The sequence below is a fragment of the Mytilus edulis genome, chromosome 14 (genome assembly GCF_963676685.1).
Source record: "Mytilus edulis chromosome 14, xbMytEdul2.2, whole genome shotgun sequence".
Taxonomy (NCBI): domain Eukaryota; kingdom Metazoa; phylum Mollusca; class Bivalvia; order Mytilida; family Mytilidae; genus Mytilus; species Mytilus edulis.
In genome coordinates this window covers 5,447,912-5,469,187 of record NC_092357.1, presented here as the reverse complement: position 1 = coordinate 5,469,187, position 21,276 = coordinate 5,447,912, and the positions used below count along the sequence as shown (strand labels likewise).

General features: G+C 32.3%; 1 protein-coding gene across 2 annotated transcripts in view; it reads left to right on the top strand.

Moving 5' to 3' along the window:
• The first annotated feature begins 394 nt into the window (after nucleotides 1-394).
• LOC139503040 (innexin unc-9-like) overlaps nucleotides 395-21,276 on the top strand; it is a 128,234-nt gene continuing 107,352 nt past the window's right edge. For both annotated transcript variants that reach the window (XR_011659011.1, XM_071292716.1), the window contains exon 1: nucleotides 395-658. The gene's annotated coding sequence lies outside the window, so the exon portion shown is untranslated. The remainder of the gene's footprint in view (nucleotides 659-21,276) is intronic.

Genomic DNA, 21,276 nt, shown 5'->3' with positions numbered 1-21,276 from the left:
CAATAATAAGAAACTTATCACAACTTATAAAAGACATATGTTGTAAATATTGCAATTATTCTTCAATAATATCATTATGGAAAATTCGCAATGAATATGTCAGGACATTTGCCAAGGTTAAACATGCACGTGTGTCGAATTTATCACAAATCAATCACCAGAGGTGCAAAAACGCATCATTTATAACGGAATAAAAATACCTTGGAAAAGAACTCTGACAGTAATGAATTGATATCGACCAATTACCTATAAGAAATCTTGTTATTTACACTGCAAACGATGTATCAATTTATTTACCTGATTTGAGAATAATTTTCAACCACGTGTTTATCTAATTGGCGCTAAAAGCATGTAAACGTCACTTCCTATGAAGGGAGATCCCCATTCTCAGTCTAGCGTAGATACATGTTTCGTATCATCAGACAAATAATAGATCAGCACGTGGTATCCCGTCAATCAAATAAGTTGCAAAGAATATGGTAACAAGTGCCAGTTGTCATTTTCATCAAATTAGTTTCTTTTTTTTCTTTTTGTGTGATTTGAATTTACATATATCAGCAGTTTCTATTTCCAAAGACTTTTTTATCTATGATTATGTGAATTGGTTTGGATAAATTATTCTATAAACTATTTACGGGATTCTTACACCCTAATCAAGGTAAGTTTGTTTTACTCAAATGAAGAAAAAAATTAACCACTTGTTGAATAAATTTTTGAATGGTAATTAATACTAGTAATTAGAGCACTAGGGTCTGACGTATCATAAGTGGTTTATTACATAACATAGAAAGTATAATAAGTATAAATATTATAAACAGACTTAAAGTTACCGCGGTTTCTGATGTAATCTAACGGTAGGTAGTTACATATATTTTATTTTGTATTATCTGTGTTATCTAGAAGCTTACGTTTTAATTATTTTTTTAAATACTGAGGATTTTCTACCTCAGCAATAGATTACCTAAACTGCTTGTATTTAGCAAAAGCTTCGGAATCTTAATCCCGCAATGGTTTGTATATCGTTCTCTTCTTCTTCTTTTTTGCCTTCTTTTATTTAATCCAGCTCTTTGGTGAATCTTTTTGAAGACGAAACGTGTGTCTGATGATAACTTTTTTTTAATACTGGTACACAATGATGTATTTATGATGAGCTAGTTTATAAAAGCTTACGTTTTAAGATTACTTGGGGGCCTTTTAGTCCTGACATATTCTGTAAAAGTTATCTTTCTTTTTTAAATTTTATATGTATTTCCCTTTAAATGTAAAAAAAAAGGTTTGCGACAAAGGTTCATAAACTTTGAAAATACTTTTTCAAAAAATGTCTTAATTAAATCTTTATATCATTTCTGTATAATTTGTTAAATACTAGAGTGCAGTTGGTGAAATATGGATCGTCCGCAACCAGTCATTAGTTTTTTGAATGCTTATGAAATATATCGAAATGTGTTATAAGCATTTTGTCTTCAAAATTATAAGACTCGGATGTATGCCATTAAGATTTGTCTAGTTGCTTACACTGTTATGGTTGTAGTGTAATTTTTATGGTACGTTGATTTAACACATTTGAACATAGCAAATAAAGGCATGTTCGTAGTAATTCTAATTGCTTGAAAATTGAGATCTCGCATACAATTAACAAACTTCCTTTAACTTTTGTCCAGACACTGGCAATGCGGCAATTTCACTTGTGTTTGTCGAGTTTCAATATATGGATGGTTACATAAAGACTTTTGATTGTCGTTGGGCTTTTTCAATTATCTTTTATCATGGTATTGTCTTATATTTGACAATTATTTTTCAATTGCACATGTTTTGGACTTTTATCCTCTTTAGTGTTTATCAATTGCAGGATCGTTAAAACAAGTCATATAGTTATGTAAGTACAAATGAAACTTGAGTATATGATATTTACTTATACAGCGTATATATCAATGAATATTTGTTAAAATCTAGAATAAATGCATGTTGAGATCGGCGATTTAAAGATGCGGGTACCGTGGTAATTAAAGTAGTCGTTAATCATTCTCAACATTAGATATGTCGGACAGTACATGTCTTATATAATTACCAGCATATATTTTAATCACGTATGATATTATATGATACAAATGAATGGGGACATAGTTACTGATGTGGTATTGTGTTGGATTTTCTAAAGGTTAGTGCAAAGTTGTGCTATTGTGCTGTTGTGCAAGTGTAGAAATTGATGTATATGAGGTGTACAATATGTGATTGTGTCCACGATAATTTGCTAACCTTTGAACGTATTTTAATGAAACGTGCAAATTGCATTAATATAAATCTATGAAGATGTAGTACAACTTTCACTGAGACACACATCCCTTTTCGAAGACCACATGACGTAGGAGTTGGTAACTACAGGTTACTGTATCTCCTTCAACAATTACCAAAACCAATACTGCATACCAAACGGTATTTGATTCAGCTCATATGAATTTCTATTTTGAAAGTTTAAATATCACTACAGCCTAAGTGGACACAATAAGATATCTTTGGGACTAAAACAGTTTTATGGATAAACAATACAAACAAAACCATATCCATGTACATGTAGGTGGTATCGTTCCTGGTTACTAAGATGAGTTTATTCAGTTTTAAACCAAGTTATGTAGATGATATCATATTCAATGCATTAATATCTATAATTTATAATATTTGTTTTGTACCCAGTTTATATGTAAATACCGTATAGTAGGCTAGAAAGGTTTTTGCTGTCTTATCTCATTTCTGTTAGATTGTGGTTTTACTATTTATGGTAACCACAAAATTATACGTCCTCGTGCATGTAAGAAGAAGCATAACTGAAAACGTACAGAAGCTAGAGAAGTGGTTTTGTAGAAATTAGGTTTAGGATACACATTGGTCTTGTTAATATGTCGTCAAGACAGCATTGTAACACGCAAATCCACACTATAAATGATTATCAACTATACATTTATGATATTATTACATATGAACGATTGTTGGCAGCTAAATTACAATTGTATTAACAAAACAAGAGAAAACTATTCTCATTTCACCTACACACAGTATATGAGTATTATTCACATTCTGAAAGAAAAAAAAGGGGAGCTTCACTTTTTGGCGTAAATGTAGCAAATTTGTTCCGTATACATTTGGGGAAGATACAGAACCAATTAAGATGTACGACAAAAACATTACGCAACACGTGTCTTCGCAAATTGTTATGCTAGTTTTTCAGATAAGAACTTTGTAAATAGTAACCAAAATAAATATGCCTATTTAGCCCCTTTATGTAATTATTAGCTCACCTGGCCCGAAGGGCCAAGTCACGGAGCTTTTCCCATCACTTTGCGTCCTTCGTCCGTCGTCGTCCGTCGTCCGTCGTCCGTCGTCGTTAACTTTTACAAAAATCTTACCCTCTGAAACTACTGAGCCAAATTAAACCAAACTTGGCCACAATCATCATTGGCGTATCTAGTTTTAAAAATGTGTCCGGTGACCCGGCCAACCATCCAAGATGGCCGCCATGGCTAAAAATAGAACATAGGGGTAAAATGCAGTTTTTGGCTTATAACTCAAAAACCAAAGCATTTAGAGAAAATCTGACACGGGGGTAAAATTGTTAAACAGGTGAAGATCTATCTGCTCTGAAATTTTCAGATGAATCGGATTACCTGTTGTTGGGTTGCTGCCCCTGAATTAGTAATTTTAAGGAAATTTTGCTCTTTTTGGTTATTATCTTGAATATTATTATAGATAGAGATAAACAGTAAACAGCAATAATGTTCAGCAAAGTAAGATTTACAAATAAGTCAACATGACTGAAATGGTCAGTTGACCCCTTTAGGAGTTATTGCCCTTTATAGTCAATTTTTAACCATTTTTCGTAAATCTTAGTAATCTTTTGCAAAAATCTTCTCCTCTGAAACTACTTGGCCAAATTAATCCAAATTTGGCCGCAATCATCATTTGGGTATCTTGTTTTAAAAATGTGTGGCGTGACCCTACCAACCAAACAAGATGGCCACCTTGGCTAAAAATAGTACATAGGGGCGAAATGTAGATTTTGGCTTATATCTCTGAAACCAAAGCATTTAGAGCAAATCTGACAGGGGATTAATTGTTTATCAGGATAAGATCTATCTGCCCTGAAATTTTCAGACAAAACAGACATAAATTGTAAATTTTTAGAATATATTTTCCACTGTAATTACTGGGCCAAGTTCATTATAGATAGAGATTATTGTAGCAACAAAAATGTACAGTAAAGTAAGATCTACAAACACATCACGATCACCAAAACACAATTTCGTCATGAATATATCTGTGTCCATTGTTTAATATGCACCAAGGTGAGCGACACAGGCTCTAGAGAGCCTCTTGTTTAACAATCAGATAACTATAATTAAAGCCTGAACAGACCTATGTCCATCCAAAGATAATAATGACAAGGGAACACCATAGCATCGTCATAAACAACCTGTAATCTGTTTGATTGGTTGTTGGTTGCTTAACGTTCAGTGGCAAATATTTCTTGCATGTTTAAGACGAACTTGTAATATGCATGTTAGAATGTAATAAATATTGAAATGGAGTTTTCCGTTATAACCACGGCAGATTAATTAACAAGAAAACCATAGAATCATTATGAACATCACATGTGACTAGACAAAATTACGGGTATCCTTTCACGTTACTTGCTGCGATAAAGCGTATTTTCAAAATTGGGCTTTTAGTTCATAACGTACAGTCCGACATCGGTCAATAAGGCCCCTAATGTTTAACTGTACTAAAAAAGAAGCAGAAACACGTCCCATGCATTATAGAATGTACATAAAGAATATGCAAGCAGATTCTTTATTCGTCTAATTAAACCGAAACAAATAATGGGCATGGCAACACCAAATCACCGTCGCGTACGTAATGTACGATTGTACTAATGCAAATCAAAAACCTGTATCTTTCATGGTGAAAATCTTTCTAAATACTAGTACGTCCACTCACAGCAAATAACGTCAACAGAGCACAGTAGCACTAATACGAACCCCTAACTATAATGACTGACTGTACTAAAAGGCAAAAACATGTCCCCTGCATTTCGAAATAAATAAATTTTGTGTTTTTACTGTCTTCTGATTGGTTAAAATTATTAGTTTTATTTTCAATGTTGTCAATTTTGATGGCGACACGACCTCTTTGACGTTGTGTATTCATACGCCAACATGTGTGTACGTTGTTATTGTTAATATAAATAATATAAAAATTTCTTTGAGCCTTAGTTTTGATAGAAATTTATTTATAATGAATGGCAATAATTTATTTTGATTTTATTGAAACATAAAACTAATTTTTGACTCTTCACATTTTACATAATCCGCTTCGCTTCAATGTGAAGAGTCAAAAATTAGTTTTATGGTTCAATAAATTCAAAATAGATAATAGCCATTCATTAAATGTACAAAATTGCAAATTATATGTTTCTTCTAACCGCAGCAAATAATATCACGGGAAAACCAAAGCATGCTTATAATTACCACGTGTACCTGTACTAAGTAAAAGCAACAACCTGTAATTTGCACGTCAGAATGTACATAAAAAACGATTTTTTTTTAAATACGTCTTACCACAGCGAATCACATCTTTGGCAAACCAGAGCAGCGCCACGAGCATCACGTGTGATTGTACCGAGGAATAGCAACAACCTGTAACGTTTATATAAATGTAGGAATGAACATAAAGAACAAAAAAGATTTTTTTTTTAATTCGTCTAACTGCAGCAAATATTATGCATGGCAACACCAAAGCAGCGTCACGTACTTAATGTAAGACTGTACCAATGAAAAATCAAAGCATCATTGTAATTATAACATGTGACTGTACTAAGGAAATGCAACAACCTGTAACTATTATGTCGGAATGTACATAAAGAACAAAAAAGTAACTAGTACAATGCTAGTTATTTATTTCATCTGTTTGAGATGGAAGCAATTGACAAAGAGGAAGTAATAACGTATAGGCGATGGTACGTAGTGTGCTGTTAATTAGAACTAGTGGTATAACTATTTATACTTATCTATATGCTTCGTTTGAAGTCTCTTGCAATTGATTATGAATTTAGATGAAATGCATGTTCCCGACAGTTGGTTTTCTCGTTGTAGAGTATTACATATACATATTGTTGGATTAGTAATTTATGAATCATTGGCTTTCATTTATTTAAATATCGTTCAGAAAATTATGGGTATGGACTTTGTTTCTTGCAGGTTGAACTTATTTAACGATTTCACAATTACTAATTAATCGCCATTCCCACGGTAAAAGACAAAGTGGTGTACGTTTCATGTTGCTCAAGATGGTATTGAGTAAGTTAAATTTACAGTACCCCCAAAATGTTTCATCGTCACAATTTTTGTGTTTGTTGAATAAGAAAGTTATGGGTAAAGACTATGTTTCTTGCAGGTTGCACTTCTTTAACGATTTCACAATTACTAATTAATCGCCATTCCGACCGTAAAAGACAAAGTAGGGCTCGTTTCATGTTGCGCAAGATGGTATTGAGTAAGATACACTTAAGTTACGGTACCCGCACAATATTTTATAGTCACAATTTTCATGTTTGTTGAATAATAAAATTATGGATATAGACTATGTTTCTTGCAAGTTGAACTTATTTAACGATTTCACAATTGCTAATTAAATAATCGACGTTACCACGGTATTTATAAGACAAAGTGGTGAACGTTTCATGTTGCGCAAGATGGGTTTGAAAAGATACACTTTAAGGTACCTCCTAAATGTTTCCTAGTCACAATTTTCATGTTTGTTAAATTTTATCGACATTTTAATGATAATGTTCGCTTAATGTATAGAAAAGAGCTATAAATAACATCGTTTTAAATTTGATTAAATTTGATGTGTGTATTTTTGCCTAGAAAATTTATCAAACTGATATTTTAAATTATATTTCATTCCTGTGGTTTCATACTATATGATATGATATTGAACAATGAATATGAATACAGTATAACCGACCATGTGGGTTTTTTCTCGTTATTGAAGGTAGAACAGTTGTCTATAATTGCTTATATCCACTTCATTTGACCTTGGGAAGATACATGTATTTGTTTAAATTGAAATCATACCACATCTCCTTATTTTTGTTATAAATATTCTCGTCTTAGGTCTATATCATACCTCCAGATTACTTTTATTTATAAATCAGGGAGCGAAGATGACCTTTGATTTCTCAGAAAACTCAGAGAGTTTGGTGGGGTTTAAACATAAATAGAAAATAATGGATAAAAGCACATCAAATTTTGCTTAAAATCAAGAAATGACAAAACGGGTCAACCTGTAAGTTTAATCTTTAAAAATGTCGATTCTAAGATTTAGAGTCGAATACGAAAATTGTATTCAAGTTCCACATTCTTTTTATTTTTACCTTTTTATCTTTTTAAATTTCGTCTACTGGAGTATTTTAAGTCGATGCTCGAATCATTTATCATTTTCACGCCTATGGATCATCTGTCTAGATGTAGAATCTAAGATCTGGAAACGAATACGGAAATTGTATTTTATTATTTTTTTTTATCTTTTGAACCTTTATTTACTAGGATATTTGAAGCCGTAGCTCTGGTCATATACTTTCTATCTTTGTTCACGCCTATGGTGTCCCTATCTTGCGATTTAGACACTTGAGATAAATTAAGTAAGATCTATATACATTCGACATTGAAGTGTCTCTATCTTACGATGTAGACACTTGAGAAAAGAAAGTACGTAAGATCTACGTTCGACATTGTATAATGCTCGGAAGTTTCAATGCACTTAGTAATTCAAAGAGCTAGTTAAAGTTATCAAAAATATACATTTTCTAAAATATCACAAGAAACCGATCAGCAAGGGGAAATACATAGTGAAAAATTATAACTGCTGATTCTATCAAATATCAAACCGTGTTTAATCATTTATCTTTGGTAAATTAAATATAGCTTCGGTATATTGGCATTAAATTATAAATACCACTTTGACGTTAGCTTTCCTTGGTTTCAAATTTATGAATGTTGTACGTCTTTTGATATACTGTGTTTCCCACTAAAACTACATAGGCTTATTATTTATTGGTATTTGCACGATATATATAGATTATATCATAACGCCTTGGATTACAGTATGTTTTGGGGAAATTTATTCTTTAAAAAAATATAAAATGCAAGAATTGGCGAGAATTGGCGAGACATATCAAAAGTTGTAGCTAGAATACATGTTTTTTTTTTTTTTTAAATTATTATATTTTTTTTTTGTATTTTTTTTTTTGTGTTCAAATAAGGCCGTAAGTTTTGTAAATTAAATTGTTTCGAATATTTCATGGAGGGCTTTTTATAGCTGACTAAACTGTTTGAGTTTTTCGTTTTTTAAAGGCCGTACATTTGCCTATAATTATAGATTATCGTTGATCATCTCAACGAGATTGATTTTCTGGCTCGAGCCGTCACGGCGAAAGCGAGAAAAGCAATCGAGTTGTATGTTAGAAATGTATATAAACAAGGCAATAACAGTTAATTGTCCGAACGTGTGTATATACATGTATAGTATTTTGTTCCAAGGCGATTGATAGCCAAATTATAGGTGTTTGTCAGTGATCAGTTAGCTCTGTATTTCTCCTGAGAGAGTGAATTAGAAATGGAAAGCAGCAATAGATTCGATTTGGGTCATGACCAAATAAAACCTTTTTTTTTTTTTTTTTTTTTTTTATTATTATAAATTTGTTAGATAAATACACGTAAAAATCAATAACCACAAAATATATTGCTTTTGCATGTGGCACAGCTTTTCGGAATTTTCGATTTTTTAAGCTTTACAGCTTCGTGTTGCATTTTGCCTTTGATAAAAAAAAAATGAGCTCCCCTTTGATTTTTTTTTTGTAGACGAAACGCATGTCTGGCGTACAAAATTATAAATTTGAAATCTTAAGTGTGTTACCCCCAAAATCAGTTTGTTGCACTTTATATTTACAGGAAAAGAAAACATGCAGAAACAACGAAAACTCTTTCATTATCTTTATGATTGTTAAAACATAGATGCATGTCGTTTTGTTTGTTTATTCATCTAGAACAAAGATATTTCGTGTTGGACGATTTCTAAACATAGTGCACTATGATGATCCAAATGACAGATAATGAATTTGTTCTGAGACCACCTGACATCTAAAGTACAAATTGTTTAACCAATCATGGTCCGTATGCATAAAGCTACATAGTACTTAAGTTATAAGATTGGTTTCGAATGGACGAATTTTTCGTCATGGGCAACGATAAATTAGCACTACGATGGGATTTCTTAACGTAAGTGGTTTTGTGCACACGGGCCCTGAACTTGTTACTTGTATATTATGATGGATATCACCGTTAAATGATTAAATTGTATTTGAAAAGTTAATACTAGACAATGTTTACTAAAACAAGATATGACCTGCATCGTAAAGAAATCTTAATACCCTACTCAAATTATTTCAATACATCTGATAACTTGATTCGGCTTGAAAAATCGGTATGGAAAGTATATTTATGTTAAAAAATTGAGTTGATATATAAGAACCATACAAACAAACCAGACTTTATCTTTTTATTTCGTATTTGAATGTTAAAAAATCTATCAAATGCTGACACATATACATGTACGAGCACGTGGTTTCTATATAGTGCGGCTCATATCTTTTAAAATAAAGACCATTCAATTCAGTGGTTGTAGTTTGTTTATGTGTTACATATTGGTTTTTTGTTCATTTTTTTTACATAAATAAGGCCGTTAGTTTTCTCGTGTGAATTGTTTTACATTGTCTTATCGGGGCCTTTTATAGCTGACTATGTGGTATGGGCTTTGCTCATTGTTGAAGGCCGTACGGTGACCTATAGTTGTTAATGTCTGTGTCATTTTGGTCTTTTGTGGATAGTTGTCTCATTGGCAATCATACCACATCTTCTTTTTTATATAGAGTGTAAAATATAATTGTCTACGAAAGCAAGACATCGTACATATATAAAGGGCATATTTACAATATATAATCAGAGCTTTTAATTTGCCATGTCAGAATGTAACCGGCGAATTCTTGGTAATGCGGCTATCAACGTTAGTTTCTATGAAATTACCAACGAATCTGAAACTGCAAATTAGCAATGGTGAACATACATTTTTTATTATTTTTTTATCAGCTTTATCCTAATGAACACCGGAGCCATTCCCGGCTACCTCATATTTGAGGGTTTGGATGGGGTTAAATGATTAAAGAATAATGTCCTTAAAAAATGAAGATTAGAGAATAACGGGCAAAAAAAATCAAGATTAGAGAAAAAAGGGGTTAATTTTTTAAAGATTAGAGAAAAAAGGGGTTCTTTTTTAAAGATTAGAGAAAAAGGGGTTCTTTTTCAAAGATTAGAGAAAAAAGGGGTGAAAATTAAATGTTTACAGAATAACAGACACCCCCACGATATGCGATGTACATTTGTAGATATTTTTCATTTTAAATGTTGAATTATATCAATTATTATTCATATGAGGAGCACTATAGATTGGCATCTTTAAAGATAAAAAGTTTTAACAATATTGATAATTTAGTCCAAAAACATTATAGTACCTAACAAGTGGCAATGTTTTAAAACTGTTATGCCTCATACAATACGAATTTCTTTTAAATGTCCTTTGAAAATCTCGCAGTTTGGATCGCATGCCTTGGATAGTTTGTTTGTCTATTTTTAAACCTTTAAAATCTAGGGAAGATCTATCGTTAGAGAACACAATTCGTAGGCGTAATTGAGATTTTATTAAAAAAAAAACATGTTTTTCGATCAAATTGGTAGGGGACGTAACCCACCCTGAATCCGCCATACCACTCTGACTTAGCATTTTGGATTTTGTTATACTCTGAAATATTGCAACATGTTTTCCATAAAACAACTGTTAAACATTCGACCCTCACGTTTTACGCCTGTACCAACTGTAACAAGTACTATACATGATATATTATGTAATATACAAACTACCATTGAGATTAAAATTTTCGATTATGACGTATTTTACATCGATAAGATCCTTATTTCACAATGTATAGGATGTTACTGTGGTTGCTTCGTTAGATGTTACTTGATAACCGCATTTGTAACGGAAGATGTGTGTATCCATGTACCAAAACCTTTGCAGATGCATGTTTTATTATCTAGACAGCCATGTGTCCCTTATGAAACACATGCAACCTCGGAGGTACAAAATGAAGTCTGTTAAAACGAGATTTCGTCATGCATCACTTACGTCAATGAAAAATGATACTACATGTATATCGCCTCCGTCATACACCACTTACATCAATGAAGAAAAAAAACATCATTCAAATCAATGAAAACTGATTCTACATGTATATCGCCCACATCTGTCAGTTATTCATCACACGATTTAGACAACGCCTTCAGACAACTAAACAGTACCTCCACAGTCAATTTAGAATCCAAAGTAAATGTAAAAGTTCATTTATACGTGTACATGTAGATGACGTAACACATGCGTTTTTATAAAGAATAAAATCAAAAAAAGAAAACAACATAGAACGAGCAGCATTATAATTTACTTCCCTATTATTTTGTTTAGACGTTCAACATTTATATAAAATTAAAAAAATGTATGCTGTGATGATTTATATCATTTGATTGATTACTTATTTTTTTAAAGTTAATTCTTAAACAATGTTATAAGAGACTTTTTAAAACAATTTAGTTTAAACATATTTATTTATAGTGGATTGGGAAACAAGTTTTGCAACTTATATTAATCCCTTTTCATTTGCGGGTGCGAGTGCTGCCTTGTAGCGGCATTAGCCTACTTTTTTTCGAAATCTACAAGGGTGTCTTTAACGTGCAAGAGATATGGCTCTCTCTTAACACAGGTCAGCCATTTATCGTCCCCTTTCGACGGACTATATATCGTCGTTTCCTCAACACCATACTCGCAGATGGTGTCAAGGGAGAGCCGAAAATTGAGTTCCTGAAATTTTTATCCCAAACGGGAATCAAACCAGGAACCTTTGTGTTAGTATTCCGATGCACTAACCACTACACCACGGCTCTCAAAAACAATTTAGACACTATTGATATGAAAAGGCTCTTAAATAACAACTAAATGGTAGCATCCTCCTTTTTACCTTGGTATTATCAGTTTTGATATATAAAACTAATATATGACTGGATTAGACTGGTATCCTTTTCCTATATCAGTTTTAAGTTTTAGAGATATAAGGATCCGGTATCAACTTTTGAAAATTTACTGTTCCAGGGGGTCATGTAATGTCATAAAGTGTTTTGGTCATAGACGATAGTTTCGAATCCATGCATGCGGACATATTCAGACCGAAATCCGAACAAATAGATATCAGAATATGTGGTATGAGTGGCAATGGTACAACTCTCCATCCAAGTCGCAATTTATAAAAGTAAACCATAATAGGTCAAAGTAAGGTCTTAAACACGAAACCTTGCCTCAAACCGAACAGCAACTTATGAAGGGCCCCAAAATGACTAGCGTAAAACTATTCAAACGGAAAAACCAACGGTCAAATATATATAAAAAACGAGAAACACTTATGAACCACATCAACAAACGACAACTTCTGGACATCAGATTCCTGACTTAGGAAAGGTGCAATCAAATGCAGCGGGTTTACAAGTTTTTATAGGTACCAACTAACATTACCGCTTTGTAAATGCAATGAACATATTTCAACTTCCGGGACTTAACTTCGACTGACGTCTTTTCTGCGCATGTTGAACTCACAAAATAAGTTTTACATTAGTCATTTCGGGGCATTTTGTAGCTGACTATGTGGTATTAACTTTTCTCATTGTTGAAGGCCGTACGGTGACCTTGTGTATTAGTTGTTAATGTCCGGTTCATTTGGTCTGTAGTGAAAAATTGTCTCATTGCCAATCATATCAATTCTTCTTTGTTTATATATACAATGTATATAGCCCTCGTCCTTATATCAAAGATATCAGATATTATGAAATGTTTCAATATGCCAGTGTTATTTTTTTTTTTTATTTTTTTTTTTTCAAACTCACACCGCTCTCCTCCCACAACTAATAAGATGCACTATTTTAATTGCGAATGCATATTGCAGGTTCGATATGGTCACTTTAATCCGCCGTACCATCCACCGATAAAACTCGTCTACTTCCTCTACTGTGAATTCTGTGATCTAATTATGTAATATGCGCATAATGTTTGTACAAATCTCTTCCTTAATGATGTGATTAGCCCAAAGATAATGTAAGGTACAAAAGAGGGTTGAAACACAATGATACAATTAGCTTCAGCACAAAACAAGATTTTTAAAAAACTTTAAAAAAATGCTTGAATAACGCCTATAAATATATTGTTTTTATAGAAAGAAATAAAATACAACCTCTATGCTGCTGCCGTGTATATATGATGAAATAAGAGGAGCAATCATTTAACATTAAGGGGAAGGGGATGTTATTTAATTCAGTTTTTCAACGCTGTCAATCAGATGTTTTTCAATATTTAATATTATAAGATTTGAGGAAAATATGGATTTAGAGTAGTATTTTTCAAATTTGTGATCAGAATTATTAAAAAAAAAAAAAAAATTAATAACCTCCCTTGAAGTTAAATGGTCGTTCCCCTTAATAGTTATCAAAGGTACCAGGATTATAATTTAATACGCCAGACGCGCGTTTGGTCTACATAAGGCTCATCAGTGACGCTCATATCAAAATATTTATCAAGCCAAACAAGTACAAAGTTGAAGAGCATTGAGGATCCTGGTTTCAGCCAAACAAGTAGAAAGTTGAATCTAGCATTGAGGATCCAGGTTTCAGCTAGGCATATGTGCTGACCTCAAAGTTTGTTTGAATCGTAAGAACTCAGACGCTTCACTCTTTACATTTTCTGAACATCTCCTTAATTATAAATAAATATATCAAATTTCCTGCATCCGCATTTATTATAAGATTATCTAAATATTAATGTTGTAAAATTAAAACCGTCAAATTTAATACACGTTTATGTCTTCACGTGCTGAGTGAATTTTGAAGAATTTGAAATTCGGATGAAAAGTAAATATTGTATATATAGCGACTGTTAGCGTACTCTTTCATGAACATGAAAATTTAATAAATAAATCAGTTTAAATGAAACCATTAACCTTTCTGTACCCTAAAAGGAATATTTTCAAACTTAGCATGTTGTTTTCGTTTACCTTTAAAAACATGTACAAGTATAAAATATTTCAGATATATTTGCTTTAAAATTTATATCAACCAATTTCAACTCTCTTCATTTTTGAAAGTTCTTGAAAACTATGATATATCTGAATATTAAAGCATTGTTTGAGAACAAAGTTTTAGTGTGCCGAAAGCTCTAGATAAACTACAAATTGTAATGTCCACACGTTTTTTCCTATCGTGTACAGCAGGTGCGTGTCTGCCCTTTCCAATTACCATTGCAGTACAATAGAAATTAAAATCGTGAATTTAAGATTTGGATCTATGACGTCAATTCAAAAATCTGTGGTACCGATAAACGGTACACGATATCTAGAAGGGTGTGGTCACACGCTGCATGGAAATTGAATACAACGTGTACGGTGCACGAGTAATTAATTGAAACCTTAACTAAAATAAAAAGTGTTATTATATATTCATGACTAAGATTTTCAATAAGAATTCAAACATTATAAAGGATTATGTGTTAATAAAGAGCACATGCATGTAGAATGCCTTTCAATCATTATATTGAAGTCTAAATCTGGCGTGTCAGTAACTGCTTGTAGTTAGTTCTTTGTTGATTATTTTTATCATGGTAAGTAAGCTTAGTTTCTTTAGGTAACTTTGTAAGTCTTTTGTTTTTGTTTTTAATTTTGGTTCATTTGTATGTTTCGGGGGTAAGTGTGGCTTCTAATTCACTGATCAGTTTATTTTATTGTTTACGGGCCAGATGCATAAAGTCCAACCAATTCTTGCTTTCATGAAGACCCACAGATGATATTGGCCTGTTTTCTGCACTTTGTTCAGGTTTTGTCTCGTTAATTCCTCGCTTCCATTCTCTATTCTGATCACCTTACAAAAAAATTCCACAAAGTTGTGCATCATAATACTAATCTATAACCCAACTTACGGCTGTTTATTTCTGTGTCGTTTGGTCTCTTGTGAAGAGTTGTCTCATTGGCATAATCATACCACATCGTATTTTTCATTATATATATAACGTAAAATATTCGTACTTGTTTGGCTTTGTAAATATTTTGATATTAGCACTGATCAGTCTTATGTAGACGAAACGCGCGTCTGGCGTACTAAATTATAATCCTGGTACCTTTGATAACTATATACTAACTTAAAGTATAATATAAGTTCGCACGCCTTGCTATAAAATGTATCCTATCTTACCAGAACTAAAACAGAAACAGAAACGACTGGTCAATAAATCGTCACACAAGAAGTATGTTTTAGTAGATAAGTCAATTAGAGTAACACATTATTCGTCAAAACTAATTACAATAACTTTAGATACGTTTGTCTGCGTTCATACTTCATAGTACTTTTGTGTGAAAACACAGATAAAGCATTCTTCGATCGAATATTTATCTTGAAAGATGGCTTAACTGATTTGTCGGGTCACTTCGGTTTGTCAGATATTATAATCAATAATTACCGCCGTCTACAAGCATTCATTAGTGGTAGAGATATAGTCTTGTTTGTTTTTTCAAGTTTCCCTTCATCTTTTTACTTCTGCTTAACCCGAACGCAAATTGTATCTTTATGTAGGGGAAATAATTTTATATTATACAATGCATTCTTGTATTCATTTTCCATACCCACTGTTAATTTTCTCTCGGGTTCTAGGCTTTTAACTCGCTGTAGTCTACAATAACCTAATGTACAAAGTCGAAACACGGCACACTTTTAATTTGTCACGTGTACTTGTTTGACCTTGTTTGTTTGAATATACTAATTTACACAACAGCAAAAAACTGAATCTAGAATGCAAAATTACTTGATCAGATGTGTTGGGTCCTCTGTAGCTTGCTGTTCTGTGTCAGCCGAACCCTTGTCTTGAAGGCCATACTTCGACCTATAATGGTAAACCTCTTACCAACTGACTTTCATACAGAACTGTATCATTAACACTCATATCACATCTTCTTATAACAAATTGAATAGCACAAACCCTTTCCATAACTTGGGACAGTAGCGTTATAGTAAAACATATTAAGATTAAGAACTGTATGCACAAATGACCTATTCGTAACCGTAAATAACGTTCGAGAAAAGAAGTCATAAACTGTTACCATCTATCAAACCTTCTCAATAATATTCATAATGTTGCCCCCGAAATAACATTTTCGACTTAATTGTGTCTATGTGTATTACTGCTACTCATTGCTAATGCGCGATTCACAGAAAAAAACCACTTTAAGCATAGGCGGATCAAGGGGGACCTGGGGAGTTCCGTCTCCCTTTTCCTTTTTGTGGGAAAAATGTGTTGCTTATATAGGGAATCACTGAAGCGTGACTGGATAGGGCCCCCCTTAGATCAGTCAGCGGCCTACCTCTTATGATTCTCGAACGTTTTGTATTGTTGACTTTCCCTTTTGGTCTCAATGGTGAAGGTTTTTTTAGAAATACATGCATGTGTATTACCATTCTTACATTCCCTTTTGGTCTCAATGGTGAAGGTTTTCCCAGAAAAACATACATGCGTATTACCATTCTTAGCAAGTGTTGTGTAATGGTCAAATACGAAATACACATCTGGGGCAATAAAATTGGTATCGTTTATATTAGGAGTTTATGTTATTACAGCAGTAGGAAGATATAGCATGAAAGCAATATTATCATCAGTTAAAAAATTGATTTCAATTATATATATGAAACATGAATTAGTTATAGAGATTTTAATTACGACATATAGAAAACGTTTTTTCTTTTGTTTAATTGTTTGCTTCCAGGAAGCAATTCGCCGACATATTTTCCATATGCAAGTGACCTTAGCGTGACCCTCCTCGTAAAAATCCGGGGGTCGCAGTATTAATACGCATGGATCTGTCATTAAAATAAATTAGTATCTGATTATACGTGCTCAATATCCATGCTTCTTTGTTAATTGTTTACTGTAAGGTGACAATCGGTAAACTACGGTTTAAAAACACGACAATGAAGTAGCCGCCATATTTTTACATGATAACCGACAGAGAAGTAAATTGACGATTATACGATAGGTTTGCGTAAAAATTATAAAATCGTGCACAGAAGACTACGTTTATGATATATACATGCATTGGTTCAAGAATTGGATAAGATTATTTTTCACTAGTCACTCGTTTCATATGACTTTAATTGCAAGACGTACAGGGGCAACATTGTCATCTACGCTTTATTTGGAACAATAATTGATACAGGGAAATATTCATTGTTGATCGACCAGGATTACAGTAACACATTTTTATTTACATTAGAAGAAGGGAATTTAAGTTAGTGATATATATAGTGTACTGAACACCCTAACTTGCTGTGACAAAGGTTTTTTTTTTGTGCAGCGAATGTTGTATCTTCCCTAACTTGTGTCTATATCACCATATTTAGGCCCTCTGTTATACACGGCTCATCAGTGATGTCATAATCTAAACGTAGAGTTACTGGACGGCGGAGCGACACTATTAAGTCACATCTTGGTTAACCAACGGTATTCCAATCATGAGACTGGTAGAAGAAAAAATAGTACACCTTACATACTATCTGTTTAATTGCGTATAGATAACATAAAAGGTTATTAATCAGTCGCTTAACAAAATGTGACAAGCGGCTGATATCGTATGATGCCGATGTACAAAAACCTTTAACTCATACACAAGGCAAAATACAAATCGACCAACTTTGATATGAGCATTATTGTCGGGTTTGGAGGAACCATATTTCTATATACCCTTTGGGTTTTTAGAGTGAGACAGCAAATCTTATGTTATGAACAAGGTTTTCTCTAGCAGGTTTTTTATCTATTTTTTTGAAAGTTAATCTTAAAGATAAAGAAATTACCAAGAAGTGTATTTCTTCGGAAAACAGAGATAGTGTATTAGCTACCTGTTTAGTAAGGTTGTTTTTCTTTGCATGTGTTTGAGATGATAACATATTTTCCGGACCACACATATGTTGTGACGTCAACCTCCAAACGTTTCATTAATATATATCAATATGTCTTTTTTACAATAATCACACATCTTCCATTTGGTATTTTAAATAGCACAGTCAAAATGTGTTCATGTGAATTGCAGATGAAATTCACTTGAAACGCGTGTGAAAATGTTCATGTGAATTGCGCATGCATTAAGATTCATTTGAAACTCCGGGGAAATTTTCACATGGGTTTCAAGTGAACTTAACAAAAAAAAACGTTTTTTCGTGATATGGATTAGATTTGTAAATTAAGATGTTTTTTCTAATTACCTTATTTTAAAACTTCACCATTAAAAACCTTATTTCAAGTGAATTTTACGTATAAGCTCGTCTGAGGTGAATTCACTTGAATTCCATATGAGAGAAATTTCACTGTGTAACTGATGTAGACATTTTTTTACTCTGGTGATTCATTGAAAAAGACAACAACAATTTTTAGGTTCAAAATGCTTATAATTGAAAAATTACTACACTAGCCAGATGCAACAATAATTAAAACATTTTCAAATCTAATACTTCATGGTTCATATTACTAAATGATTTTAAAAGCCGAGAAATCTATCAACTGGACGATTTCAATCAAATCTGACTGTTCCATATCAATGCGTTGCAAACAATGGACCAGCATCTACCAAACTCACATAAACGTTTAAGAACAATATGTATCTTATCATATATTAAATATTAAAAGTGACGGAGCGCTGCAACCCTGGTCTACAATTGTTGTCAGATTAGCTGAGAGAAGCTGTTTAATATATACTTTATGCGAGTAAAATTTCCCTGTGTAACTGATCTCGAAAGGCTACTCTTGTTATTCTTTGAAAAAGACAACAACAATTTGAGGGTATTTAAAAAAAGAAATATTGTGAATAACGCAAAAGAAAAATGCTTTCAATTGTACAATCACTATATATGCCAGATGCAACAATGATAAAAAAACATCTCGAAATCTAATAATTCATGATTCCTATTTTAATAAATGATTTAAAAAACAAAAAAAAACCGTCAACGTGAGGAATCCATTCAAAGCTGACTGGTCCATATCCTAGTGATCATGGATCCCTTTTAAATGCTTTGCAAACGATGGACAAGCCTCTAACATTACCAAACTCACATAAACGTAAAAAAATATGTATCTAATCATATATTAAATATTAAAAGTGATGGGGCACTGCAACCCTGGTCTACATTTGTTGTCAGATTATTTGAGAGAAGCTGCTTAATATATACTTTATGTGAGTACAATTTAACTGTGTAACTGCTTAATGCAAAGAAACGATGGACAAGCATATATTGTTACCAAATTCACATAAACGCCAAAAACAATATGTATCAAATATTAAAAGTGATGGAGCGCTGCAACCCTGGTCTACATTTGTTGTCAGATTAGCTGTGAGAAGCTGTTTAATATATACTTTATGTGAAATTAATTAACCGTTGATTGACGTTTACTGCTAAACGGTAACTTTAAGCTGTTATAATAATTACTGATCTCTTCATTTAAATAGAATTGTTTATGCGATGGAATTTAAGAAAATGCATTTATTCTTGCAAAAATATCTTTTAATCTTTGACACAAAGCTGAAACATTTATAACTTCTATCAGTTGAGTCTCTTGCAGCGTTAAAAGCTGTATATCACACAATGCTATTGACAGCACGCGCGCGTATTACTATCAAATCAATACATATACTTCATTTGTAATAAACATACGCATCAAACTTGAATTTGTATATTTATTTTGTGAAATCGTTCAACATCGAAACGTAATTAAACGATTATATTTGTAAATATTTATTTTAGAAAACAGATAATAATGGTTCTTGGTGATTTATGCTTTAACAATTCTTTGATTGTATTTATAATTTGAAATCTAATGGTTGGATTTCAATCGAGATAATATCTGTTTATTTCGATAGGGATTTTTAAGTTCCCTCATGCCGTTTCATAGTATTATCAAATTGATGTAAAGCGAAAACAGACAAATTATTAATTTAACCCTAAGTATCTTTGTATTGGAATAAAATCACAAATTTCAATTACTTCATATATATTATCAAAAGCGACAAATTAAGCATATAATGTTCTCGTATTAAACTTCTGAACAGGTTAGTATAGATGAGAATTCATATACATGTTTCTGATATTTTTTTCACACCTTCTATTTCAGGAATATTTACATAGGACGTTCGTTTGGTTATTGAATGGATATTTGTAAATATTGAGTACAAATGTAGATATTTATATTGCACAACCTTGCAAGTGGTTATCATGGTTATATATTCGACAAGGATTGATACATTAAGCATATAATGTTCTCTTCTTCAACTTCGGCACAGTCTGTTATAAATGATAATGCATATACATGTAAACTACTTTTTAACGCCTCCTATTTCAAGAATATTTACATTTGGTTTTTGAATGAGTATTTGTAAATACTATCCAAATGTAGATATTTATATTGCGAGTAGTTATCATGATTATATATTTTGCGATGATCGATATTAATCAATATTTATATTATAGCTCAGTAATGGTATAGCAAAGCTTGAAAACAAATGTTTGAAACCTATTTTTATCACTGATGTGACGTCGATGATTTGAAGTTATATTGCTGGCTTTTATTTTGTCTTCGCACATAATTAGTGCCAATCCCTTTTCTCCTCGCTCCTCTACTTATTACTACCCAAAACCGACCAGGGAACATCTGTGGTCAAATGTAGTTAGAACATCGTTTGTTTTATATCTTTTTATTTTGTATATGAGTTTTGTGCTGTCGGTTCTGATCAATGTTGTTCAGATAAGAGATCTAGAAAAAAAAAGTAAAAAATTGAAATAAAAGCCGTGTCGAACAAGGACGCCAGCCATGAGTATTCCAAAGTACATTTGTTGGCAATAAAAACCTTGCCTTAAAATATGTGTATATTATTTGTTCACGAAACAAAATTTGATTCATATAAATACTTTTTCTAAATATTTGTACAGAAAGTTGGATATCACTACGATACAGGATGACTTCAATGTGAAAGAAACATAAATAATAACTTTATCTTGT